Here is a 24,886-nt window from a genome sequence, read left to right as displayed (position 1 = left end):
CTTGTATGACTTTTTCCAAAATCAGGTTCAGGAAGTTTTCTGTCATTATTTTTCCAAACAGGTTTCTATTCCTTGCTCCTTTTTGTCTGTTTCTGGTATTCCTATGATTTGAATGTTGTTGGGTTTCATGTTGTCTTTCAGTTTCCTTAATCTGACTTTATATTTTTTGTGTCATTTTTTGTTCAGCTGCTCTATCTGGGTATTTCTTTCTACCTTGTCTTCTAGCTCACTAATTCAGTCCTCTGCTTCATCCAGACTGATTCTAATTTCTTCTAGTGTATTTTTTTTTATTTCAGAAATTGGAATTCTTCATTCTTTCCTGGTTCTTGTTTATATTTTCTATTTCCTTTTTTATGCTGTTGTAGTTCCCATTCAGTTCTTTGTAGTTGTCTGTGAATTCCTTGAGCATCCTTTTAACTGTTCTTTTTCTGATAGTTCTACAAAATAGAACTATCCTATAGTTCTATTAGAATTCTCTATTTCTGATAGTTTTCTTGCCTTCATTTCATTTAGCTCTTTTACTTGAGTGTCTTCCATTCCTTTTTATTTAGGTTCTTTCTTTATCTCCCCATTTTAAGGGACTCTTTTTGTTTGTTTCTGTGATTCCTGATGCTCTGCTTTGCTAGCTGTCTTTGAAGGGTGAACTTCTGTGGTAATATTTCTGTGGGACTCAGTGGTGCAGTCTCTTTGATCTCCTTTTCTGGATGCTCTAGGATTGCCCTTTCTTCCATTTTTGTGGGCTCTCTTTTTGTACTTGGGCTTTATCTGTTGGTGGCTCCTCTATTGGTTGTTTCCCCCCTTCAGTAGATTTACTGATACTCACAACTCCCACCTTGTCTTGTATGTGATCAAGGACAGAGTGAAGGTGAAACGGAGTAAAACAAAAGGATAGTATTCTATGGGATTTAAAGTGATTACAATTAGAGAACAGATAGGAGATCCTTTGGAGAAGTACAGCAATAACCATGATATTTCACCCAACTAGCCACTTTTTTTACAAAAGGTGAAAAAGAGATAAGACTCTTATTAGAAGGGAAAAAGAATGCAAGCTAACTAGAAAACAGAGTATTTATGCAAGGTTAGATGGTGAGACATAGAGTAAGAAATAGATACTTGGTATAGTGTGTGAAAGAATAAAGTTAACCACAGCAGTAATAATGCTAAAGAAGATGGTGAAAGGGATTAAGTCCTGGGAAGGGTGCTGTGTGGGATTTGGAATAACAATTATATGATAAGAAATATATAATCTGAATGAAAAGAATAAAAATAAAGACCAAGAATAGCATTATTAGAATGTGAATGACATGAAAGAAGAAAAATTAAAATACAATATGAACGGAAGAGTAAGAAAACCAATCAAAGAAATCACACAAACAAACAAAACAAAAAAACTAAACAGAAACAGGAGAAATAGTAAAAAAATAAATATAAAAAATGTAAGTTCTGAAGGATAGCAAAGTGAAACTTGTCTCAGCTGTTGCTGTTTGCCTTCTGGCTTCTGTCTGGATCTGTCTTTGGTTTTCTCACAGCTCCAGGTCTTGCTGAAAAAAAAAAAGCCTCCTGCTGACTTTAAACCTGCCAGGTGGGTTTTATTGGTCTTCCTGGATTCTGCCAGGCAGAGGGAGGCTGGGCTCTGATTTTTTCCTTTCTTGTGGTTCTAGGCTGGTCTGGGCTACAGCATTCACAAGTACCTAGTTTCCAGGCCAGGCCCTTAGAGCGCTGTGCAGCCCACACTCTCCACTCTGCGGATATGTGCCAGGCCAGTGCCTATGGTCTACCTCCTTGTGCAACCCTTTGATTAGTCCCTGAGGTGCACTGAGTGGGATAAAATTGAACCCCTCCTCCTCCTTCTTTGCTGGCCTGGGCTTGTGCACATGTATGGGAAGTTTCTTCAGGGCAGTTAATTTCCCCTATTAAATTAAGTCTCTCTGGGCACTGCTATTTCTCTGGTCCCCAACTGTCCCCCTTTGATCAATCCTTGAAGCACCCTAAGTGGGAGCAAATCGAGACCCCCCACTCTTCCCTCTTCACTGGTCAGGCCACTGCACACAAGATGTCCTTGCATAGCAGCTGAGAGCCTTTCTGAGTGATTTCCCCTTGATTGTGGATAGCCATTTTTAACAAACACCCAGCTTTCCACACAGACCAACTCTCTGACCAGTTTAAAGACTATCAGGGTCACAGCTAGTCATCACCCATTTCTTCTGCCATCTCCAGGTGTCACCCAGCTCCCCAATTTCTCTGGTACTGTCTCAGTCAGCCACCAGAGTCACAGCCAGGGTATGCAGGCGGCTGTGTGTCTCTTACTGCATCTCTATCCCCCCAGCACTTTAAGCATCCAGGTCTCTCCTGGCTCAGGTCTCTACTGGCTCAGGTCTGTGACTTCCTTCCTCTGGTTGGGGAGGGAGCTGCTCTAAATTATAATCACTGACCCAGCTCTCCATTGCTCCTGTGGAAGCCTAGTCTCCAGCATAGGACCTGGAGACTTTCTTGTCAGCCTACAAAATCTCCTTACCATCCATTTTTAAATGTCCTCTGCAATGTTTGGATTCCAAACTTCATATCAGCTGGGATTCTATTGGCTGTTCACTCTGTTCTTTGGAAGGTTGGATCAGTGTCCTAGTTAGGTGCATGAGCAAGTGAGTTAAGCTACCTCACCACCATCTTTCATCCTGAGATTTCCTTCTTTTTATTGGTTGTGTGGTATTCCGCTGTGTAAATAAACCACTTCTTTTTTATCTACTCATCTACCAATGTGCATTTAGGCTACTTCCAAATCTTGACTCTTGTAAATAACACTACAATGAACATAAGGGTACATATATTCTTTCAAATTATTATTTCAGTTTTCTCCAGATAAATTCTCAGAAGTGGAATTGTTGGGTCATAAGGCATTTCTACTTTTAATTTTTGAGGTAATTCCATCCTGCTTTCCACAGTGGCTGCAACATTTTATAGGATAGACTATATATTAGAACAAAAATATGTTTCAATAAATTAAAGAAGATTGAAATCATATCAAACATTTTCTTTGACCATAATGGTATGAAACTAGAAATCAATCACAAGAAAAACATGTAAAGTCATGGAGGTCAAATAAACATATTAGTAAGCAATGAATGGACCAACAATGAGATTAAGGAAGAAATCAAAAGATTCCTTGAAACAAATAAAAATGAGAACACAACAACCCAAAATATATGGGACACAGCAAAAGGAGTCTTTAGAAGGAAGTTTATAGAATTATAAGCCTGCCTCAAGAAAAAAGAAAAATCTCAAAAAAAAATACAACTTTATATGTAAGGGAACTAGAAAAAGAATACAATCCAATGTGGGTAGAAGGAAGGAAATAAAGAGAGCAAAAATAAACAAATTAGAGCCTGAAATCAACACAAAAAATCAAAGAAACCAATGGTTGGAAATGTATCTTTCTAATCTCTGTCAGGAGGGAGAATAGGAGCAGTTTTTATTCACTTGGGACAGAAAACACTGTACATTCATGTTCTCAGTTTCACAGGAACAATCACAAGAGACATGGACCAGTTGAAGTACTGGATACAGATTGGGCTTCTAGTGAACACAGCAGAGGACAGAGATGATGAATATCAACTATCAGCAACTATAACAGAGACTGTAGCTTGTGTCACTAATCTTCCTCTTATAAAGATTTTTTTTTGTTTTATCTTGCTTTTTGTTGTTCAAGTCTAACAGCAATTTAAGGAATAGGTGACAAGTTGGAGAAAATGCTACATGAGGAATGCATGTTTGGAATAGAACAAGTAGATGGCAGAAAGGGAAATAACTATAAAATACATGTTTTACTCCCTGTTACACTGACTTCTAAATTTCTTAACAGGATTAAAGGCTCTTATTACCCCCTGGGATAAAAGGTTTGCTTAAAACAAACCAATTTTTGGCTTCTTTACCTTCCCAACTTCACTATTGGTGTTTCCTGGGATACCTCTGAGATCAACTTTTTGTTTTCATTGAATTTTTCCTGTTATCGTTTGGTCCCCTTGTATCCTCCTCCCACCTGCAATCACCACACTATTGTTCATGTCCATGAGTCCTTTTTCCTTTTCTTTTTAAAATCCTTGTCTTGGGGTATGCTTTTGATAAACCCCAAATAAGAAATCAATAATTAATAAATAAGAAACTGAAAAGGGAGAATGTGCCTTGTGAGTCTTGAAACATCATGTTCAGGAAAAAAATATTAACCATGTGTTCTGATGCCTGCTTTCAACCCCAGTGAAGCAATTATTGTTCTCTATTATGGTTGCCTGTTTTCTAGCTTGAACTTGTGATTAGATCAAGCCCTCTGAATACTTACCCTGTTTTCTATAAATATTAATTTATTACATTATCAGAAATTTCTTTAAAAACTTTTGAAAGCTATAAAGCTTCAGAAAATATGAAGAATAAAAGAAAATGGGAGAAAGTATAGAAACATGACTTCTTGTTTCTAGGAATCAATAGTGGTGTTACTAATGTGTCTATATGACTCCTAGTTTTTGAGAAATTATATTTATATTATTGCCAAATATCCCTCTTTTATTACTCATATGCTTGGATTTCCTAGTTTTGCTACTGAAGTTTTTACATGGATTTATTTTATTTTCTTCTAGGACCTTAAAACATTACTAAAACAGAGTTAAATAATAAAGACTAAAAACATAAAATGGCTATACTTGTAACATAATTCTGGAAAATATTTTAATCACTCTTAAAAATTTGGAAGCAAATTACCATCCAAGACAAGTGATTTTCTTGCTCTCTAACCTCATTCTGATCTTCATGTTATTCACCTTCATCCTCCTACAGTTACCAAGATAACTAAATGAGATCACTGGATGCTTTTCTATAGACCACAGCCAAAATTAACTTATTTTCTGCTTCCTTTTAATTATGCTAAATATTTGTGATAAGTTCACAGAATCTTATTTTGAATATTCAATTATAGCTCCCAATTTCTAAGGAAGAATTTATTTAAACCACCACAACAAAAACAATAGTAGAGTTTTGATTTAAATATGAATTGACTTTGTGGGGAGATATCTAAGTTTTGATCTACAATATCTATAGAAAATTATTTGCCAAGCTAACATGTGAAAATAAACTCACTCCCCTATTTACATATAAAACAATATTGTTTTTTAGAGTTTTATCACTCATCCCATGTAATCTTAAAGGCATTACCCTTTATATCTCATATGCTAGCCCTATGCTTTGGCATAAAGCCATAAAGTGTGAAAAAGTAATACATTTGATGAGTACCCTGATGGTGAAATTTCATTCTGTGTAACCATAGAGAACCAAACACTGTAGAAAAACATATTTTGCTGCCGGTATTTCAATTAAATAAGCACAATTTTAACATTTACCCATTAAAAAAACACTTTGGTTCTGGGAAACTGAGTATTAGAAATATGACAAACAAATTGGACTAAGTTCACACTGAACATTAGGAGTAATTAAGGGAATGGAGAGACTGATTTATGAGAAAAGATTAAAAGAACTCAATCTGTTTAGCTTGGCTAATAGACAACTAAGTAGGGGATATGGTAATTGTTTATAAGTACTTACAGGATGTAAATATCAAGGCTAGAGCAGAAATGTTCAGACTGGAATCAGAAAGCCTGAATCACTCCAAGTTAATAAAGTGAAAATTTAGATTGACTGCTATCCAAAATTTGGTAATAGTTAAGGCCTTTTAGCAGTAATTATCTCTAAGGGAAAATGTGAAAACAAACTCTTTGGGATATTTAAATGTGAGATAACCTTTGTGAATATGTGGCTGCTGCACATTTATCATCAGCAATGTTTAAGAAGTATTGAAGTAGTATCATTGTGTGCATGAGCTGACTTTCTAGACTCTTTACATGAGCCACAATACTTTAGAAAGGTATTTTCTAAAGATAAAATTCTAACTAATATAAATGAACTTAATACATTTACAGAAATATTATTATTAAAAAACACTTTCTACTTTTGTTTCTAAATCTTTTTTAACACAAATAAATTATGATTTAGCATGGCAATGATAAATAACAAATAACTTCCCACAAATTTTAATTAAAATATAATCATGTATATTACCTTTGTTCACATAAACATGTAATCATAAACACATCCATATAAGGTTATTAGTGATATTAATGTACCACTTAGTAGAAATTTTTATGAAATATTTAAAGAACATTTATTGTTGTTCAGTTACAGTTATCCCCATTTTTCCCCAATTACTCCCCCTTGCACTGCCCACCCCTCACTTCCCACATTCAGTTTCCCCTACCCTGTTGTCATTGTCCATGGGTCCTTTATACATGCTCCTTGGCTGAACCCTAAAATTTAGTAGAATTAAGAAAGCTACAGTAACTCATTATATACATTTAAAGGTAGATTTATAGAAAATAATCAGTAAGAGCATTATGCTACTGACATAGATTATAAACTGGCCTTGCACTGTGTGGCTCTGACCTGACAGGAAGAGTTTGTCTGTGGTTCATGTGGGAGGTGGAGTAACTAATGACCCCTGAAATGCAACCATTAGGTTTGCAGCCTTCCCAGCCACTTGCTGGTACTGAGGACCCACTCAATCTGCACCTATTCTAGTCAGGGCACAACTGCCACTCTGCAAGGAAATGTTTACCTGGGGGAAGAAGCTTCTGTGTTCCTTCCCCCTCCCCTCCAAGAAACCAAGACCCTTAAGTCTGGAACTTCCTCCCCCTTCTGGTGCTCAGTCTCTACATTAGTTCCCCTCCTCATTAGGCAGTCAGTGAGTCTTTGGGCAAAGGTCCACTAACAGTCAAAAATGCTCACAAATACATATTTTGTTATTATGTGATATGAATAGAAAAATAATCATAATAATTATTAAAAATAACAATAAACATTAATCATATAACAGTATTAGATATTTTTATGGTTACACATATACACATCATATATATCATACCTATTCTCTCTTTCTCTCCCCCATAGTACTCCAGGTAGAATATGTAATTTTATACTTGTTTATATTTATCTATCAAGCAAGCATAATGGCCCAAATATTTTTTTTTATTTCTCATGGTCTCCTCTTTTAAGTTTTATAGGAAATAAATGAATTTGAGGCCATCTTTTGCATTGCTCATAATTTTATTACTATTTAGAAAAATTACAATTAAAAATGTGTGCAATATTGGAAAAATAGCTGAAGTAAAATACAAATTCTACTCTTAGGTATACATTGACTTTTAAATGAATGATTTCATATTATTACAAATATTTAATCCATATTTATAAAAAAGTTTATTTAATAATATGTTTTCTTGATAACACACCTTTGACTCTACCTAGAAGCTTTTAATTTGAATTAGATAATATATTGCACATATATCCATTGCCTAATATTTCTTTATCTCTGAATCCATATATATGCTGCTTATTTATTAGTTGCTCATAGAAATTAAAGGGATTGAGGTAAACACACACAAATACACAGAATAGTTTGAATCCTTGCTACAACCATGCAACATGGGGCTCAGTCACTTGTCACCCTTAATCCACAGGACCCAAACATTTGCATTGAAGGAAACAAGTTTTATTAACAGGGTTCCAATTTTGAGGCATCTGAGAACACTCCTCCTCTGAGCTCTTCTCTTTCCTGAGACCCAGAACTTCCTTGTTCCCCAAAAGACTACAAGACAAAACCATGGCCAGAAGTTTCCCAATTCCATATCTATTTTTAAGTTTGTCGTGGAAATAGATCTCCATCCTCTCTGGAATGTGCACTCATGGGTTTCAGACTTGCCATCTTTTTATAGCACCTATTTCTTTCAGGACTTAAGGTGCACTCCTCTCAATCTCCATGTAGCAGTCCCAAGATCCATGTGCCATGATACATTGGATCATAGTGTCCCAGGGGCTGCAGCCCACTGAGGAATGCATCCTAGGGTGGGACTCTGTTTCCAGGATTGGGCTTCCAATCGTTTGGGTCCTAAGGCCTTGGTGGGCCCAGCATCTACTTGGTCCCACAAGTGCTCCCTCCATTCAGAGATCAAGGACCAGAGACCCAGAGAGTCCAAGTGCCAAAGCAAGAGAGCCCCAAACACAGAGTGGCTACTTGATGTCTTTGCTTTAAAAAGGGTCATCCTTAAATACCATGCATGCAGGAAGCCAGTGGGAGTGTTCACCTTTCCAACTAATGGCCATGTTTGTCTTTGCCAGTCTTTATGAGAATGGGCATGGGCAAAGTATACAGTCACCCTGGTCAGAGTATCCAGGCCCCACAGCTCACACAGGCACTGTGTAGCCTATATCACAAGCTAGTAACATAAAGGCATGTGCTATTAAGCTCCAGCTCTGATTTCAATAATGGGAGTCCTCTGCCCCTCCTCCTGCCAACTATATTGTGTTTATTGTAGCATACTGTGTCAGGCAACACACCGTTTTTAGGCAGTACATCACTTTGCAGCTTTGGTGTAGAGCCTGGTTCTTTCTGCACACACCCAGATCCAGAAAAGGAATATTCAAGCTATGGATTGCTGATAGTCACAAACAGGTTGTCCAGGTACAGTCACAGGCAGCATCTGACATAAGTCTATACCAGAGTCTTTGCAGATCTACCTATGTAGAAAGAAATACAAGGAAGCAGACAAAATTGGAAGACAATGAAACAGATGCCAAATGAAAGACCAAGAGAATTCTCCAGATGAAGAACTAGATGAAATAGATGCAAACAATTATTAGACAGGGAGCTTAGAGTAATGATTTTAGGATTCTCAACAGCATAAAAAAAGGCATAGAAATCATTAAAAAAAGATCAGTCAAAAATAAAGAGTGCAATATCTGAAAAAAAGTAACAAACAGGAAGAAAGAAGTAGTAGGTTAGATGAGGCAGAGTATCAAATCAGTGATTTAGAAGACTAGTTAGAAAACTCACAAAAAGCAGCAAAAAATAAAACAGAATTTTTTTTAAAAAGGATAGATTAAGAAGACTTTGAGATGATGTGAAGTATAACAACACCTGCCTCATGAGAATATCTGAGGGATAAGAAAGTGAACAAAAGGTTTAGAAAGTATTTAAAGAAATAATGACCAAAAACTTCACTAAGCTGGTGAAGGAAAAAGAAACATAAGACCAAAAAGCTCAAGATAGATCCAAAGAAACCTATACTAAGAGGCATCATAATTAAAATGACAAGGCTTAAGAACAAGGAGAGAATCTTAAAAGCCACAAAAGAAAAGCAGGTAGTTACATGCAAGGGAACACCAATTAAACTGTCATCTGATTTCTCAACAGAAACATTTAAGAACAGAAGGGAGTGGCTTGAAATATTCAAGGTGATGAAAATTAAAAAAAAAAACTGCAACCAAGACCACTTTATCCAGCAAGGCTATTATTTAAAATCAAAGGAGAAATAAGGAAATTTCCAGAAAAGAAAAAGCTAAAGGATTTTGTTAACACCAAATGAGTACTGCAACAAATGTTAAAGACTTGCTTTAAGAAGAAGTAGAAGAGAAGGAAAAAATATCAAAAAACAGTTTAACAATAAAATAGCCCTAAATACATATCTATCATTAATTACCTTAAACATAAATGGCTTAACTGATCCTACTTAAAGTCATAGGGTAGCTGAATGGATTAGAAAAAAAAATTCATATATGTGTTGCTTCCAAGAGACCTACTTTAGATTAAAAGATACACACAAACTAAAAGTAAAAGGGTGGAAAATATATTTCATGCAAATGGAAAGGAAAAAGAAAAGTTGAGGTAGCAACACATATCCATCAAAATGCACTTTAAAACCCAGAATGTAGTAAAAAAAAAGACACTACATGATGATAAAGGGAATAATGCAACAAGAAGATATAACCCTAGCAAGCATTTATGTAACCAACATAGGAGCATCTAAATATGTGAAACAAATCTTGATGGGCATAAAGAGAGAGATCAACAGAAATACAATGATAGTCAGGAATTTTAACACCCCATTGACTTCAAGGGATAGATCTTCCAGATAGAGGATCAACAAGGAGACAGTGGCCTTAAACAACACGAACAAATAAATTTAATTGATATCTGCAGAGCATTTTGTCCCAAAGCAGCAGAGTATACATACTTTTCAAGTGCACATGGAAAATTTTCTAGGTTAGACAATATGTTAGGAAACAAAACAAGTCTCAATAAATTTAAGAAGATTGAAATCATGTCGAGCATCTTCTCTGACCATGGAAATCAATCACAGGATGAGCACTGAAAAACACACAAAGGCATGGAAGCTAATTAACATGTTATTAAATAATTAATGGATCAACAACAAGATCAGTACAGAAATAAAAGCATACCTTGAAACAAATGAAAATTAGAACACAATTCAAAATCTGTGGGATTCTAGGACAGCAGTCCTAAGAGGAGAATTCATAGCATTACAGGCCTATCTCAAAAAAAAAAAAGAAAAAAGAAAAGAAAGTTCAAATAAACAATCTAACTTTATACTTAAAGGAACTTGTAAAAAAATAACAAACAAAGCCCATGTGAGTACAAGGAAAGAAATAATAAAATCAGAATAAAAATAAACAGCCTTGGCTGGCATGGCTCAGTGGATTGGGCACGGGCTGCAAACCAAAGAATCACAGGTTCAATTCCCAGTTGGGGCACATGGCTGGGTTGCAGGCCACAGCCCCCAACAATGACACATTGATCTCTCTCTCTCTCTCTCTCTCTCTCTCTCTCTCTCTCTCTCCCTCTCCCTCTCTAAAAATGAATGAATAAAATCTTAAAAGAAGAATAAAAATAAACAAAATAGAGTCTAAAAATGATACAAAAGTTCAATGAATCCAAGATATGATTTTTTAAAAAACTAAACAAGATTCACACATCATTAACCAGACTCATCAAGAAAAAAAGAGAGAGGACCAACATAGACAAAATCAGAAATGAAAGAGTAGAAATCACAACTGACACCAAATAATACAAAGAATTCAACTGTAAGAAAATATTATGGACATTATATGCCAACAAACTAGACAACCTGAATGAAATGGATAAATTCCTAGAAACACACAATCTTCCAAAATTAAATCAGGAAGAATCAGAGAATCTGAATAGACAGATTACACCAGGTGATGTTGAAGCAGTACTCAAAAAACCCCAACAAACAAAAGCCTTGGAACTAACACCTCTCCTTCTTAAACTATTTCAAAAAATTTCAAGAGGGAGAATGGCTTCCCAGCTCATTTTAAAAGGCTATCACTATTGTAATTCCAACAGCAGATAAAGACACTACAGAAAAAAAATAGAAAAAAAATTATGGGCCAATATCCCCGATGAACATAGATGCTAAATCCTCAACAAAATTTTAGGAAACTGAATACAGCAATGGATCAAAAAAATCTCACACCACTATCAAGTGGGATTTATTCTAGGAATGCAAGGTTGGTATGACATTCACAAATCAATAAATGTTATTTACCACATAAAAAAAATGAAGTATAAAAACTACATGACCATATCAATAGATTAAGTAAAAGCACATGATAAAACCTGGTACCAATTTATGATAAAAACTCTTAACAAAGTGGAAATACAGTGAACATACCAAAACATTACAAAGACCATATATGACCAAGCAAATGCTAACATACTAAATGGGCAAAAACTGTAAGTGTTCCTCTTAAGACTGTAAATAAGACAAGGGTTTCTACTTTCACCACTCTCATTCAACATAGTATTAGAAGTCCTAGCCATAGCAATCAGACAAGAAGAAAAAATAATAGGCATCCAAATTGGAATGGAAGAAGTATAACTGTTTTCATTTACAGATGACATGATACTGTACATAGAAATCCCCAAAGATTCCACCAAGAAACTACTAGAACTGATAAATGAATTCCACAAAGTAGCAGGATACAAAATTAGTATCCAGAAATCAGCTGCAGTTTTATATGTCAATAATTTACTAACAGGGAAATTAAGAATACAATCCCATTCACAATTGCTTCAAAATGAATAAAATATCTAGGAATAAACCTAACAAAGTATGTAAAACAAGGGTCCCCACAGAGGTAACTGATCTGTGGCCTGTTAGGAACTAGGCTGCACAGCAGGAGGTGAGCAGCAGGTGAGCTGGCAAAGCTTCCTCTGCATTTATATCACTTGCATTACCCCCTGAGTTTCACCTCCTGTCAAAGCAGTGCTGGCATTAGATTCTCATAGGAATGTAAACCCTATTGTGAATTGCACATGTAAGGATTCTGGGTTGTAAGCTCCTTATGAGACTCTAATACCTGATGATGTGAGTTGGAGCTGAGGTGGTGATGCTAGTGATGGGGAGCAGCTGCAAATACAGATTATCATTAGCAGAGAGGTTTGACTCCAAAGAAACAATAATAAATCAATTGCTTGCAGACTCATATCAAAACCCTATCAGTGAGCTGCAAGTGACAATTAAGTGTTTCGGGTAGCAGGCTAGAGAGCCATCCCATCCCTCACCCCCATCCATGGAAAATTGTCTTTCATGAAACTTGTCCCTGGTGCCAAAAAGAATGGAGACCACTGATGTAAATGACCTATACTCAGAAAATTATAAGACACTGGAGAAATAAATTGAAGAACATACCCATAAGTGGAAGCACATATTGTGTTCATCCTAAAGCAATCTATAGATTCAACAGAATTCCTCTCAGAGATTCCAATGATGTATTTCACAGAACTACAACAAATATTTCAAAAATTTATATGGAATTAGAAAAGGTCCCACATACCAACAGCAATCCTGAGAAAGAAAAACAAAACTGGAAGAATCATGCTACCTAACATGAAATTATACTTTAAAGCTATAGTGATCAAAACAGCATGATAGTGACATAAAAACAGACACATAGATAAATGGAACAGAATAGAGAACCAAAAAATGAACCTATACCTTTATAGTCAATTAATATTAGACAGAGGAAGCAAGTACATACAATGGGCTAAATATAGTTTATTCAAAATAAATGGTGCTGGGAAAATTGGACAGATATATTCAGAGTAATGAAACTAGACCACCTTCTTAAACCACAACAAGAATAAATTTTAAATGGATTAATGACTGAAATGTTAGACCTGAAACCATAACAATCATAGAAGAAAACATATGCAGCAAAATCTCAGATACTGCTTGTGGCAATATTTTATTGGTTATATCTCCCCAGGCAAGGGAAACAAAAGAAAAAATAAACGGGACTACATCAAACTAAAAATGTTTTTGCATAGCAAAGGAAAACATCAACAAAATAAAAAGAGAATCCACAGAAAGGGAGATCATATTTGCAGATACCTCATAAGGGGTTAATATCCAAATTTATGAGGAACTTACAAAACTCAACATCAAAAAAATCAACCCAATTACAAAATGGGCAAAGGATCTGAATAGACATTTCTCCAAAGAGAATATACAGATGGCCAGTGGACATATGAAAAGATGTTCAATGTCAGAAATGCAATTTAAAACCACAATGAGATATCATATATCTGTCAGAATGGCTATCCTCAATATCAATAAATAGCAAGTGCTGGAGAAGATATGGAACCTCTCCAATTTTTTTTTTTTTGCATTGTTGGTGGGAATGCAGATTTGTGCAGCCATTATGGAAAGCAGCATGGACATACCTCATAAAATTAAAAATGGATCTGCCTTTTGACCCAGCAATCCCACTTCTGGGAATATATCCAAAGGAATCCCAAACACTAATTCAAAAGAACATAAGCACCCCTTTGGTCATTGCAGCTTTATTTACAATTGCCAAGATATGGAAGCAGCCCCAGTGTCTATCAGTAGATGAGTGGATAAAACAACACAATGGAATACCACTCAGCCATAAAAAAGATTTTACCCTTTGTGACAGTTTGGATGGACCTGGAGAGCATTACATTAAGTGAAATAAGGGAGTTAGAGAAAGATAAATACCATATGATTTAATTCATATGTAGAATCTAATGAACAAACTGAACTAACAAGCAAAATAAAGATACTCATATAGAGCAGGATGACAGCTAAGGATGGAGAGGTTAAGAAATGGAGGGATTGAGCAACATGAAAAGGATTCATGGACATTGATAACAGTGTGGTGATTTCTGGGAGGGAAGGGCATAAGAGGATTAAATGACAATGGGAAATAACTCAATAAAATAAATAATGAAATTTACCTTAAATAAAAATAGAAATGTATTACTTTTCAAAACAGAGAATGAGAGTATAAGTATGCATATAATTTATAAAAATTTAAAGTAAATATAGTAGTTTCATAATGCACAAAAGCATTCCTTTAGGAAAACTGCATGTACTAAAAATCATTAAAATTTTATATAAAATAAGTCATAATTTATATCAAGTTTTATGTTGACATAGAAAACATATTATTGATCTTTTAAGCACTCATGATGCTTATAGTAAATATAAATGTGCTTATTGAATTATAAAATTATACATATTGTTTTCTTGTAGATGAACATATAAATTGAACAGGATAATGCAAAGGAGTATATATGACCCCCAAATGAAAACTGATGAATACATTTAACATATAGCAACATTATATTAGAATAGGAAAGGACAAAAAAGTAGCAGAATTTGTAAATGTAAATGAATATCTATAGAAATTCATTTTTTCTCATAAGCTGTAATAGACATTTAGCTAATTTGGATGCTTTAAGAGAGGTATTTAACATATTCATAACATTACCAGGCCATCTTATCTCACTTCTTACATGTCTCTGGGTACCTTTTTCAACAATATTACATAAAAATCATCTTTCAACAATTTAAGGATGTATTTTTGAAGTAGCATCATTACTCTATCCCAGGTAATCTTACCATAATGTCCAATCAAAACTCAATTTATGTTAGATTCTGTGTCCAGCATTATCTTTCCTCAAAGACTCTGGAATCCTTTGGGATTAATTTATCTTCCTGAGTATAAAAAAAAATGTCTCTTTTACTACAAACAATGAAGATTGTACTCTAAATCTTAATAAAATTGATGTTAATGTAAAATTAATTACTGTCTAATTTCTATCAATTGCTCCCAAGAATCTAAAAATCTGAATAAAAATGGAGTTATTCAGTCCTAGAACAGAGTTAAGCCCTGTGTGTTGAATAAAGTCTAATACTATTACATTGAAGGCAAATCTTCTAGGACTCTACACTGATTTAGACCATTGCTAGGGTATGCTGGTAGATGTACAATTGTCTAAAAATTACTCTGGGTTACCTGGAGCATGAGCTAACAGGAACTAGGGGTTTCAATCTTGAGTACCAACACCCAAAGCCAACTTTCTGTAGTATATATTTTCTAATCCTTTGCCAAGGAGCTGTCTCCATGAGCTCTATGTTTCCCAGGCATTGGAAGCCAGCTTTCTGAGAGAATAATGTAAATAAGAGCCATACAAACCCTTCAGCTAGCCTACTAGTCCTTTCAAATTCTTAATGGCAGGTTGCTCCTATATTCATCTTGTAAATATGAGAGCAAAAGGGGTAACATATCCAGCAGTGTATTACAGTCTGGATATTCCTTTCTATGAATAAAATGAGAGATGAGGGTGGGGGACTTATGGCTTCTCTTCTGTTGATGACTCTGACCCTGTAAGTTTCTTGATGAAGCTTGTTTCTTAAGTCATACCTTGTGACACTGAAGAATTTTTTGGCAGGTATTTTGTTGATGACCTAAAGAAGGCCTCACTGCAATGACAAAAATAGATATCTTAAAGGTGTATGTGTAAGGGGTGTGATTGGGAAAACTAATTGGAAAAGCTTTGCTAAGAGAATATTTTATAAATTGGAATGTGAACCTAATATTCAGAGGAATGATGAATATTGTCAACAGATTTTCAGTTGGTCTTTTATGACTTGACTACAAAAAACCACTCATATCTCCTCAATATTCCTTTTTTTTCTTTTTTATCCTCTATATTCCTTTTCAAGTTAGAGTGACATCTATTATTTCTCAAAGAGGAAAATGTAGAATGTATCCTGCAGGTGCAGTTTAGCCCAACTATTTGCAAGACTAGAACTGGGTTGCCTGGCCAAACCTACCAACACAGGAGTCTGAGAAACATTTCTTTGATGTATTATCATCTATTGTGAGAGGAAGCAAGTGATAAGAGATGTAGACATAACTGTTTTGTAGCCAGTCATCAATATTCACGTTTTGTTGCTGCTATTTTAACTGAGTTTCTAGAGAAAATAGAGATAAGCTCACATGTTTATTCTAACATGTTTAACCTGGATCATGAGTCTAAATACTTCCTGAGATAATTCATCACTGCCTTTTACAGTTAGAACATAAGGATACTAAATGTCATTCCAGCAGAAGTTGAAATTATATATCATCATATGAAACAGCGTCTTTCTGCCAAGCAATATTGTGAAAAGTTTAGGTAAAAGGTGATCTGATTTCTCCACAGTTTTGAATGTTCTAGAATACTTTCACTCTTTTCTCCATGCTGGACCAATGTCAGAGATAGCTTAGATGCCCATGACCTGAAGCAACATGATCCCTTCCACATCCTTAAGTGAGTGTCTGTCTAACATCTATCCTTACGTTGGTCTCTAGATAAGTGAGAACCCTAAAAGTCCCATGTTTACGACCCATCCTCACCTGGTGCACCAGAGAGTCATTCTGTCTGAAGCTTATCAATTTATCTACCAGTGGTTCTGCCATTACATTGAAAGTAGGTTATTGCACAAGAGCCATGATATATTCCTTGCTCCATAAAGTGTTTTCTTATCAACTCTGGCTTTACTTTGAATGGTTTAATTTTTAAAACTAGAAAATGTGACTTGCTCCTTCTGTTTGTCTTAATTAGAAAATCACATTGTTCATAGGATTACTCCACTGCATTTCTTTAGACTAACTTAGTTATATCATCTTACTCTGAAATGGCTTCTCCTGGGTGTGACCCAGGGCTAATCGCTAACACTGATCTCCCCGTTCTTTCTCTTCTCTTCAACTTTTTTGACATATAATTGAGAAATATAAATTATATATATTGAAGATGTAAAACATGATTTTTGATGTACATGCACATTTTGAAATATTTACAACTATTTAATTAAGATATTTATCACCTCCCATACTGGCTCTTGTGTGTATGAGTGCAGAAGAACAATTAAGTTCTATCCTCTTAGAAAAATTCAAGTATATTATACAGTATTGTTAACTGTAGCTACCATACTATAAACTGGATCTCCAGAATTTATTCATGTTGCATAACTAAAACTGTACCCTTTGACCAACATTTCCTCATCTCCACATTTACTCCTTTTTAGCCCCTGGTAACCACAATTCTACTCTCTGCTAACATTGATTACTCAGTACCTTATGCCAGGTGGATTCAATATGTGCTTTTAGAATATTCTTGGAATTGCTTGATTATTTACCTATGAGGAATTAGAACAATGATTGCCGCACAAAACTATTAGGACACGCAAAAATCACATGTCATTTTATCTCAATAGTACAGAAAACATAAGAGCAAATCAGAGAAAAACAAACAGCAAGTTAAAAAAGGTAAACAATGCATGTGTTTTATCCTATCACATAAATCCTAAACAACACTCAGTCATAAAGGAAGAGAGGTGTGAAAATGTCATGGAAATTGGAACTGGAGTTTTTCAATCATCCTTACAGAGCCATCACATGTAACATTGGATATATTATTCTAGTTTCCTGAGCCTCCTATTTTACAGAGCTTTTCTGGGATTTGAGCTAATGTACTCCAAAGAGATCAGTAAACCATGTTTTATACATCTGTAAGATATTATAAGACACTTCTGACTTATTACAGCCCACAAAGATGTTGTATCTTCTTATCCTACTTTTCCTCAAGAATTAATGGAAAATCATTTATCTTCTTTCCCCAAGTTCCAAGAAAAGAAGATTATAACAGATAGAAAAAGTCAAGAAAGAAAAATGTTAAAAATAGAAATTGAACATCTGTAGGGAAAAAAAGGCAAAATGCAAGAAAGATAAAACACTTTGGATTATTGCTTCTGTTATTGGAGGGTGAGAATAAAGTCAAAGATTTTAAAATCTTGGCCAAGGCCTGCTCAGAGACTAATGGCCCAGGCAGACTTTCACATCTGGTTAAGCTCAGTGGCTTTCATGACTGTGATACACTGACAAGTTTTCAAAACTACCAAATAGGAATGAATTCATTTAGTTAAGTCTGGATAATAGCCTGTGAATTATCACTTTGCTGATTATACTTTGTTGACATCAACAGTGTCGTAGTTTACACTAGTCCAGTGGCAGCTAGTGAGGGGAAAAAAAACTTTTAAGTGTATTAATTACTTTCTCTTCTCAAAGAAGGTGTGAAATATCAAGTACACTAAGCCAGAATTATTCCATTTCAGGAAGAATCACCAAATTTGTTGAAAAGAAAATGAGAATTCAAGAACATGGAATGTGCTGTGTGGAGGGAAATTACTGCTAGGATGACACAAATTATAGATTTGACATTCAAATCTATAAAATATGATATATGAATCAAGTTTTAGTAATTGCTTTAATATTAATTAACTGGATATTCTCCTATACAAAGTAAATGTGCCATTTGATCTAGTTATGAAAACAGAGCTTTCATCATATGGAAATCTAATTCAATGTTGGTGGTCTTACCAAGTCTGTGAAAATATACCATCAGAAAAAGAGAAAAAACAGTTAACCAGGAAAATAGTTCTCACTTGTCATGAGAAAGCTGATAGCAGCAGCAGTGAACAATTATTCAGGGGCGTGTACAAATAATGACCAGGTATAAATTGAATAAGCCACTGTCATCATCTACACAAGAGAATACAATCAATTCTAGGAGGAAAATGATATTCATTGGTGGTCAGTTTTGCTGTCAAGCATTAATTTGCTTTCTTTCCTATTAAGAGCCTTCCAGGTTTCCATATTCACATTTAAAGCAAGGTGGTTTTCCAGAGGTGGGCCCCATCAACAACTCAAGTCCTGATTAAAATCAAGTCAATCAGCAAGGTTCATCCTAATGGCCAGGATAATTTGTTTGAGGAGCAGCATGCAGTCACAGTCAGTGAAGTACCTTAGGATACTTAGCAGTAGCTGAATGTTAATCTTACTCTTTTTTCTTCTATAAGAGCTCCTGAAGGAGATATTCACTCTCACACAGGACAATAAAACTTGAGAACCTTCCATGTAAATTTTTGAAGTGTTTGTTCTATGTCTGTGAAATATGTCATTGGTACTTTAATAGGTATTGCATTGAATCTGTAAATTGCTTTGGGTAGTATGGACATTTTGATTCTTCCAATCCATGAACATGGCATATGTTTCCATTTGTTTGTGTCTTCCTTGATTTATTTCTTCAGTGTTGAGTCGTTTTCTGAGTACAGGTCTTTTACCTCTTTGGCTAGGTTTATTCCCAGGTATTTTATTTTTCTTTTTGCTATATCAAATGGGATCATAAATGACCCCAAATAGCTGCTGCAATTTTGAGAAGGAAGAGCAAAGTAGAAAGGATCACAATACTTGATACCAAACTGTATTACAAAGCCACCGCAATCAAAAAAAGCCTGGTACTGGCATAAAAACAGGCACATGGACCAATGCAACAGAACAAAGAGCTCAGAAATGAACCCACATCTCTACAGTTAATTAATATTTGACAAAGGGGGCAGCAACATAAAATGGAGTAAAAATAGCCTCTTCAACAAATGGTGTTGGGACAACTGGACAGCTATGTGCAATAGAATAAAATTCAAACACCAACTTACACCATACACAAAAATAAATTCAAAGTGGATAAAAAATTTGAATATAAGCCATGACAGCATTAAAGTCCTAGAGGAGAACATAGGCAAGAAAATCTCAGGCATTTCAACCAGCAAAACTTTTACTGATATGTCCCCTAGAGCAAGGGACATAAAGGAAAGAATAAACAAATGGGACCTCATCAAAATTAAAAGCTTCTGCACAGCTAAAGAAAACAGTATTAAAATAAAAAGAGAACCAACTATATGGGAAAACATATCTGCCAATGATACCTCAGACAAGGGTTTAATCTCCAAAATATATAAAGAACTTACATGACTCCATTCTGACAAGACAAGTAACCCAATTAAAAAATGGGCAAAGGACTTGAACAGATACCTCCCCAAGGAGGACATACAGAGAATCCAGAGACACATGAAAAGATGTTCAGTATCTCTAACTATTAGAGAGATGCAAATTAAAACCACAATGAGATACCAGTTCACACCAGTCAGAATGGCCATCATAAACAAAGCAACAAACAACAAGTGTTGGAGAGGTTGTGGAGAAAAGGGAACCCTTGTGCACTGTTGGTGGGACTGCAGACTTGTACAACCACTATGGAAAACAGTATGGAATTTTGTCAGAAAACTAAAAATGTATTTACCTTTTGTCCTAGCAATTCCACTGCTAGGATTATATCCTAAGATCCCTGAAACACCAGTCCAAAAAAAACCTATGCATCCCAATGTTCATAGCAGCACAATTTATAATAGCCAAGTGTTGGAAACAACCTAGATGCCCAACATTAAATGAATGTATCAAAAAACTATGGTACATTTACACAATGGAATTCTATGCAGCAGAAAGAAAGAAGGAGCTCCTACCCTTTGCAACAGCATGGATGGAATTAGCATTATGCTAATCAAATAAGCCAGGCAGTGAAAGACGAATACCATATGATCTCACCTTTAACAGGAAACTAAATAACAAAACAAACAAGCAAAATATAACCAAAGACATTGAAATAGAGAACAGGCTGACAGTGACCAGAGGGGAAAGGGGAGGGAATTTCAGGGGAAAAGGGGGTTTACAGGAACAAGTATAAAGGACACAGGGACAAAAAACAGAGGGGGTGTGGAAATGAGAGGGAGGTGGGGAGAGCTCAGGGGTGGGCTAGGATGGGAGTAAAAGACAGAAAACTGTACTTGAACAACAATTTTAAAAAAAGACTTGAGAACCTGAGATAAGGGATATTCACACAATGTTGCTACTTTGAGGAAAACAACCTGAAGATAACATTGAAACAGAGAAAAGCAAACAAATTGAGGGGAAGAGAATTTTTTTAAAAAAGCAGTTTAAAACCAAATGATAAAATAGGAAGTTTTGAAGCAAAACACATTTAAAAGTAATTTTCTCCATAAACTATTCAAATAAAAGGAAAAGTAAAATCTCTTTTTTCAGTTCTAGTTTTATTTTTTTCTCACCAGCATTACAAAAATTTTGATGTTGTCACTTAGGAATACAAGTATAATAAAAATGTTCAGTTGACTCTGTTTATGGAAATTAGGTTATATTGCCAGCCGTATCATTAACTTGCTGTGATGCTGAAAATTATTTCACTTCTCTTGTCATAGTTTTCTGCTTCTCTATTTCTTTCCTTGTTCTTTCCTTCTTTTTCTTTTTTTCAATAATCATTTTTGATGCAAGTACAAAAGGCTATGCACTGAGACTTCAAGTATAAAAAGAAAACACTTTCAGATCTTGAAAGACTTACAGAAGAATAGAAGTGACAGCCAAATAAATAAACAATTTGATAGAGCAATGTTACCAGTACTATAAAGTCTTTAGTCTTGTTAAGTGCTAGGGAAGCTCTGAAAAGTCATTATATTTTCCTTTCGATAGAAGTCAGAGAATCTCTAGTGGACTGTTGTAATTCAAATTATTCCACTTCCTTTCCTCTTCTTGAAACAAATGTCTTTTTTGTAAGATGTTCAGCCCCCATCTAGTTCTAGTGGGATTGACCACATCTCCTTATCCCCAGCCCATGGTGGACACATAATCTAGACCCAGACAATCCTCAACTCCATCTTATTCTAAATGTTGTTTAAGAACATACACTTAAGTCAACAGAACCTAACCTTCAACATTTGCCACTAGTGTAAGGAAATAGTAAAATATTTTGTTTTCTATATAATTTATAAAGAAAATTGATATGTAAAGTTGCTACCCAACAGAGAAAAGCCATACTGAAAGATTAGTTAAAAGAAAAAGAAAACAACACAAAGGAGGGAAAGATAGACACCCAATCATGCCACATGAATGCTTTGATAAAACTGTGCTATAAATTGACTTAAACTGAGCAGTCATATGATGCTTCTGTAAGTGGGGTTTTTTGCCAGTGGACCATAAAATAATTTTAAAAATAAAGATAGGTTTACATTAAATAATATTTCAAATAAATCATAAACTATGAGATTCCCTCTTTTTTTCTGGCAATACAATAAAAAATATAGACTGAAATTGTTGTGCATCTAACATAAGAGATACTGGTTGAGAGATAAGAGGATAACACGCTGAAGGGAGATAGAGAAATTCACAGTGACAAAAGGGAAAGTATCTTAGACTGAAAAACAAAGGTGTTCATGTAGGAGCAGATCCTACGGTTTCCTCAGGTGTGTGTGTGCATGTGCATGTGTGTGTGTGTTTGGTCAATGATGAGGGGAAGTCTCAGCAATATAAAGGCTTGGGTTTTAACAACAATGCATAGACAGAATTTAAGATCTTGAAGGTATGTGAAATGGTGAGTTCTAGAAATCTTCAAATAAATGTCAGTCCTTAAAGATTATACCTTTCTAGAAATAATAAGACAGAGAAAATTATCTCAGTGTAAGGAAAGAAACAAGGACTAACTAGTATTGATTGAACATGAGGTGGGGAAATCTTCTATGATAATTTTAAGTTTGGGTTCTGCCATCTTTTTCTTTTTGAGTTCTATTTATACTACCAGCATGGTTCAAGAAATCTCAAACTAGGTATGCAAGCTGGAAAGTAGCAAAGTCACTCTCAAGAAAGACATCCTTAATTCAGGCCACATAGAGTTTATAAAGCCATGATGTAGAGAAAGTCACATACAAATAACTCTACTTTGAAAAAAAATGAACAGATACAATAAGCATAAGGATGATAATTCAAGTTCTCCAGGTAATAGGAAATATAAAAGCTATAAAATGAGTATGTTAAAAATCAAGCCAGTCAGAGAAAGACAGATACTACATGATATCACCCATATGTGGAATCTGATGCAGATCCCAGCTCGTGGGGTCTGTGACATTGTGGATAGGGGAGAGACATTCACATGGACTACTGAGTCCTGTGGAGGAAAAGGGTGGGTGGCTTTGCTCTCAAGGGGAGCAAAAGCTGCCTTCGCCATGACAGGCCTTTATTTATTTTTCTGGGTACATTACATGATGGTCCTCATTTACTATGCACAGGTTGGCTTTCGGTGGTTAGCTTTTTCAGAAAACAAAGGAGCCCATGCCGCTAATCATATCATGGAAGAGGGATATTTGCAAAAAAAAAAAAAAAGGGAAAAGTAGTTGAACCAGTTACACTCATCCTTGGAAGGTTTAGTATGGATTTTAGGAAGTTATAGTAAGCACTTGCTGTCTCAATTCAGGGTGAGGGAGTTTTAGCAAAAGCAAGTTTCAAAGTAGCCTACGTACACTGCAGGCCTGATTCCCCAAGGGAGAACCTATCCGTGGGTGTGGGTTTTGTGCATCTCCAAGTGGGAGCTGGGCCCACACAATGCAGAATGGCCTCCTACAGGAATCTAATGAACAAACTAAACTAACAAGCAAAATGGACACAGGTTCATAGGTAGAGAGCAAGATGACAGCTATGGGGGGGCAGAGTTTGGTGGTAGAAGGATCAAGTAAAAAAGTAAAAGGATTCATGGACATGGACAACAGGGTGGTGATTGCCAGGGGAAAGGGGTATAAGAGGGCTAAATGGCAATGGAAAAAAATTAAATAGAGAAAAAAACCCAAGGCTAGGTGCAGTCAGCCCTCCCCAGAGAGAAATGTTTGAGTCCATCTATGCTGCTTGGTCTCCTGTGACACCTGCAAATAATAATAATAGTAGTAATTATTATTATTTACTTTATTTATTATTATTCTTAAAATAGTCATTATTAATTTTAAATATAGAATCAAATATATAAGAACTGAAAAGGTGCTATAAAACAAGAATATGTGAAAAACAACTGACAAACAGAATGTATAAAAATAAAAAAATAGAGGCAAATTAGAAGATTCAAAATATTATCTTAAAAAAGTCATCTGAAGGGCCAAGAAAAGCACAGACAACTCTGAAAGGAAAGAAAAACAAGAGTAAATTAAAAAGGATGCTGAGCATTGTGTGTCATTAATATACTGCAGATTAAAATGAGAAACCACTACACACCTACTTCAATGGCCCAAATCTAAAACACTGACAACATGAAATGCTCGTAAGATTGTGGAGCAACATAGCTGGTGGGAATGAAAAATGGTACCTGTGCTTTATAAGATGTTTTGGTGGTTTCTTACAAAATGAAACATCATCTTGCTATATCACTAAACAATCTCTCTTCAATTGAATGGAGAAAGTCCAGAAAAAAATGTCTGCACATAAATGTTTATGGCAGCTTTATTTTTACTGCCTATTTTGGAAGCAACCAAAGTATTCTTCTGGTACACCTAAAAAATAAAATATTATTCATCTCTATAATAAATTGAATTATTGAGTCACAAAAAGACATGGAGGAAACTTAAATGCATACTGATGAGTGAAAGAAGCCAATTATAAAAAAGTTATATGCTTTATGATTCCAATTATATGAAATTTTGTAAAAGAAAAAAACTATGGATATTGTTAAAAGATCAATGGTTTCCATGTGGTTAGGGGGAGAAGGAGAAAATTGTCAGAGCACATAAAATTTTTAGGGCAGTGAAATATTCTCATGTAGGATGCATGTATGTATTCATTTGACAAAACTCATAAAATGCACAAAACTATGAGTGAACTGTAATCTAAACTAAGGACCTTGAGTGTCAGTCAACATAGGTTCATTGATTGTAACAAAATGTATCATTCTAAAGCAAGATGT

Source organism: Phyllostomus hastatus, unplaced genomic scaffold (genome assembly GCF_019186645.2).
Source record: "Phyllostomus hastatus isolate PE091 unplaced genomic scaffold, TTU_PhHast_1.1 phas_scaffold_46, whole genome shotgun sequence".
NCBI classification, from domain to species: domain Eukaryota; kingdom Metazoa; phylum Chordata; class Mammalia; order Chiroptera; family Phyllostomidae; genus Phyllostomus; species Phyllostomus hastatus.
The sequence above is the reverse complement of the archived record's forward strand: the minus strand, read 5'-3'. Positions refer to the sequence as shown.